This window comes from Lontra canadensis, unplaced genomic scaffold, assembly GCF_010015895.1.
Source record: "Lontra canadensis isolate GAN:19392208 unplaced genomic scaffold, GSC_riverotter_1.0 scaffold5, whole genome shotgun sequence".
Classification (NCBI taxonomy): Eukaryota; Metazoa; Chordata; class Mammalia; order Carnivora; family Mustelidae; genus Lontra; species Lontra canadensis.
Genome location: NW_022630999.1, coordinates 27,901,550 through 27,906,743, shown reverse-complemented (window position 1 = coordinate 27,906,743; position 5,194 = coordinate 27,901,550). Strand labels below are relative to the sequence as shown.

The window sequence follows — 5,194 nt, the reverse complement described above, 5'->3', positions numbered from 1 at the left end:
GTGAGACCTGAAACCACAAAAATCTGAGATGAGAATACAGACAGTAATTTTTCTGACATCAGCCACAGCAACATTTTTCTAGATGGGTCTCCTGAGGCAAGGGAAACAAAAGCAAAAATAATCTACTGGGACTACACCAAAATAAGAAGGTTTTGCACAGCAAAGGAAACAGTCAACAAAACTAAGACAACCTGCTTAATAGGAGGAAGTATTTGCAAATGACATATCCGATAAAGGGTTAGTCTCCAAAATAAAGAATTTATAAAACTCAACACCCAAAACAAATAATCCCATTAAAAATGGGCAGACGAGATGAACAGATATTTCTCCAAGAAGACATGCAGATGGCCAACAGGCACATGAAAAGATGCTTAACATTATTCATCACTAGGGAAATGCAAATCAAAAGCAAAATGAGCTATCACATCATACCTGTCAGAATGGCTAAAATAAAAAACACAAGAAACAATAAGTGTGGCAAGGATGTGGGAAAAAAGGAACATTTGTACACTCTTGACAGGACACCCTGGTGCAGCCAGTCAGGAAGACAGGATGGAGGCTCCTGAAAAAACTAAAAATAGAACTACCCTATGATCACACTACTGGGTATTTAGCCAAAGAATACAAAAACACTAATTCTAAAGGATATATGCACTCCTATGTCAGCATTACTGACAAAAGCCAAGTTATAGAAGCAGCCCAAGTATCCACTGATAGAAGAATGAATAAAGAAGATGTGAGATACACACATATATACTCACATACAAATATACATATACATACAATGGAATTCAGCCATAAGAAAGAATGAAATCTTGCCATTTGCAACAACATGGATGGACCTAGACAGTATAATGCTAAGTGAAATAAGTTAATCAGAGAAAGACAAATACCGTATGATTTCACTCATTATGGAATTTAAGAGACAAAACAAATGAGCAAAGAAAAAAGGATAAACCACAAAACAGACTTGTAACTGTAGAGAACAAACTGATGGTTACCAAGAGAGGAGGTGGGTGGAGGGATGGGTTAAATGGGTGATGGGGATTAAGGAGGGCACTTGGGATGCGCACTGGGAATTGTACATAAGTGATGAAAGTATCTAAAAAAACTAACAAAACTCACTCAAGAAGAAATAGATGACTTCAATAATCTGTTAAAGAAATTTAATCTATAGCTAAAAATCTACCCAGAAATTAAACACTAGTCACAGATAGCTTCTTTGGTAAATTATACCAATTAAGGAACAATAAAAATTCTACATAAAATCTTCAAAAAATTAAACAAGAAGGAATACTTTGCAGCTCACATTATGAGGTCAAACTCCCTGATACTAAAAACTGAAAGACATTACAGACCAATATCTTTCATGATAATAGATGCAAAAATCTTCAACACAGTACGATCATTAACATTTCCCAGAATATATAAGAGTAACAGACATGACCAAATATCCTACTGTCTTAAGGTTCACAAATCAATCAACGTAACCTACCATATTAACATTATAAGGAACAACAATAAGAACACATGATCTTAACCACTGATGCGGAAAAATCATTTGACAAAACCCAACACCCACTCCGAACAAAAACTCTCAGAACTAGAAACAGACAACTTCCTCCATGTTTTTCAAGAGCAACTACAAATAACCTGAAGCTAACACTACACTTGATAGTGAAAGACCAAATGCTCTCTTACTCAGACAAGGAGTAAGGATGTCCATTCTCATTATTTGTCTTCAACAGTGTACTAAGGGTTCTAGGCAGTGCAATCAGAGAAAGGAAAGAAATAAAAGCATCAAGATTAGGGGAAAAAAACATAAAACCCTTTATTCAGTCAACATTATCATGTATAAAAAATATCTAATGAAATCTACAGAAAACTACTAGAATAAGTGAGTTTATTGAAGTGCAGGTTGAAGATCAATATGTAAAAAATAACTATATTTTATTTACTATCAACTTGTTGATAAATTGTATTTATTTACTATCAATAAATGATCAGAATCTGAAATTTTAAAAATACCATTTATAATATCATAAAAAGTATGGAATATTTAAGGGTAAATCTGACTTCAGATGTAAAAAGTTCTGTACACTGAAAACTAAGCAATTCAGCATAGTACTTAAGTCCCAGCCAGAACAATTACATAAGAAAAAAAAAAATCCAAATTGGAAAGGAAGAAGTAAAACTGTCTCTATTTGCAAATATGAAATTATATACATCATAGATACATATATATAACCCTAAAGATTCCATCAAAAAAACTGGTAGACCTAATTGACAAATTCTGTAAAGTTGCAGGATACACAATAAAAATATATATAAAAATCAGATGTGTTGGGGCACCTGGGTGGCTCAGTGAGTTAAGCCTCTGCCTTCAGCTCAGGTCATGATCCCAGGGTACTGGGATAGAGCCCCACATTGGGCTCTCTTCTCAGCAGGGAGCCTGCTTCCCCCCTCCCATCCTCACTCTCTCTGCCTGCCTCTCTGACTACTTGTGATCTCTGTCAAATTAATTAATTAATTAATTAAATAAAATCTTTTTTTTAAATGTTTTAAAAAAAAATGAAACCAGACAAGAAAGTGCATATACTACACGATTTCATTTGCACTGACTTCTGAAAAAGGCAAATGTATACTGACAGAAAACAGATTCATGTCTGCCTTTGGGGGTGCGGGGAGAAGGAGAGGGATTAGAGGAATTATAGGAATGAGGAAATTTTTAAGAGTGATGAATACTTTCATTATTTCTGTTGTGATGGCTTCACTGGCATATACATATATCCCAATGTATCAAGTTTTATACTTTATTATGTGGTTTACATCAATTAAGCTTTAATGAAGTTACTTTTAAAATTAACCAAAAGCAAAGAGACAAAAGTTTCTATGAAAGTTAATTTACCAGAAAGTATTATAACCAACATCTGGAAATAAGCCAGAATTAGATTAAAATACAATTTTTTTAAGATTTTATTTATTTATTTGACAGAGAGGGATCACAAGTAGGCAGAGAGGCAGGCAGAGGGAGAGAGAGATGGGGAAGCAGGCTCTCCGCTGAGCAGAGAGCCCGATGCAGGGCTTGATCCCAGGACCCTGAGATCATGACCTGAGCCGAAGGCAGAGGCTCAACCCACTAAGCCACCCAGGCGCCCACTATATTTTTTTTAATTGATGAAAATGTTAAAAGGCTATAGTTCACTTATATTTACTTTTAAAGATTATTCTATTAGAAAAGTCTGCTCCATCCAATTAGGGCTTCAAAAATCCAACTACAATTATACAAAACTAGTTATTTTCACAAAATCAAAATCTGGTTTTATAGCCTAACAATTACAATACTTTACTCTTGGCTTCTGAGTATTAACATGTATTTCATAAATTTCATACTAGTTTGGAAATAAAATTCCAACCCATATATTTCATTTTTAATAAGTATTTTGTATCAGGGGAAATCTTAAATATAAGCACCTAACATTTCATAATACAGATTATGGGGTTTTTTTAAGATTTTATTTATTCATTTGACAACAGATTATGTTTTAAATAGCATTAAGAATTCAATTTCTAGGGTTAAAACCATTATTCAATATAAAGTGAGTACAAACAAACCTCATAGTCTCTCACCACATTTCTGTATTTTATATAGACAGAAAAATGGTTATGCAGTGCAAAGATTCCCAAAGGTAAAATTCATCTCTCTTATAAATTTCCAGATACTTAATAGGTACTTTTTATATGAAATATTGTGGGCTAGGGGGTATAAGGTATATTCAGTGGTATAATGTATTCTCTGCCCTCAAGGAGTTTATAATCTAACAGAGGAAATAAGACTAACACAAAATAGTAAAATCAACAGGTGACAAGACAAAAATGAGTAATGTAATTAAGTGACCAAGGAGTAGTATTTATGAGTTTAGAGAAGCACATGGTTGGGATGGTTTCTAGATGATGATGAGATGAAAGTTTATCATACTGTACCACAACTGTTTATTTACCTATCAGATTCCCCGTTACAATGTTAAGCTCCTTGAAAGCAGAGATCCTCTTATTGTATGAGTTAAGCACCAAGCTAATGCCTGCAAAGATATGCACTCAATACACAGATGGTAAATAATATATTAAAAAAAAAAAGAACAAAACTTAAAAAACTTAGGCAAGGAGGATCTAAATACAAAAATAAGAAAATTCAATTTTTGGCAGAGCTAGTAGTATTAAGCAAAGCATATGGGTAAAAAAGTAAGAATGATTCTGCAACACTAGGTTAAGCCAACATACCCAGAGGGTAGGATCATGAAGAAAAAGCAGATAAGATAGAAATGGAATAGTTAGTACAACCTCAACTGAGACTGAAAAGTTAAGTCCAATTAGGGGACTGAAATAATGCACACATAAGCCAAAGAAGACCTAAGCCAAGATATGGGTAGTGGAAAAGGAAACTACTTATAACCCAACACCTATTAGAAGGAAAAATTGTACTTGCTTCAGTAGTACACACTAAAATTAGAATGATACAGAGATTAGCATGGCTGCTCAGCAAGGATGACATGCAAATTCATGAAACATTACATAGTTTATTAAAAAAAAATTGTTAGAGAGAGAATAAAAAAGTGTGGAAAGTAAGGATGACCAAGCCTTCAACTTTGGGTAACAGGAAACATAGTGGTGCATTTTCAACACAGGGTGGGGGCTTAATTTTGATTATTAATCAAATTAAAAGTTGTTTTAATATTAAACTCAGATTTTGACCCATCTAACAATAAATTTCAAGGAGAAAGTATGAGATTTTTCAGACAGACCATTGGAGAGATCCGAATTGGATATATTTCCTTTAAAAAAAACACCATCAGAGCTTTTGTCTGAATCCAGGAGAGTAAATCTGAGCTGTAGGAGATACCAGTTAATTTTTTTTTTAAGATTGTATTTATTTATTTGACAGAGAGAGAGACACAGCAAGAAGGGGGAATGGGAGAGGGAGAAGCAGGCTTCCCCCCAAGCAGGGAGCCCAAGGCGGGGCTCGAACCTAGGACCCTCGGATCATGACCTAAGCCGAAGGCAGGAGCTTAATGACTGAGTCACCCAGGCACCCAGATAACAGTTAATGTTGAAGCACACTGGAAAAAAGAGGAAAAGAACAATGGAAAAAGACACTCAAGATAATGCAGCACCAAATGAGCTAAAGAGCAATCTT

General features: G+C 34.4%; 1 pseudogene; it reads left to right on the top strand.

Annotated features, from left to right (window-relative positions):
* The first annotated feature begins 4,480 nt into the window (after nucleotides 1-4,480).
* Nucleotides 4,481-4,580, top strand: LOC116864462 (annotated as a pseudogene).
* Nucleotides 4,581-5,194: the final 614 nt, after the last annotated feature.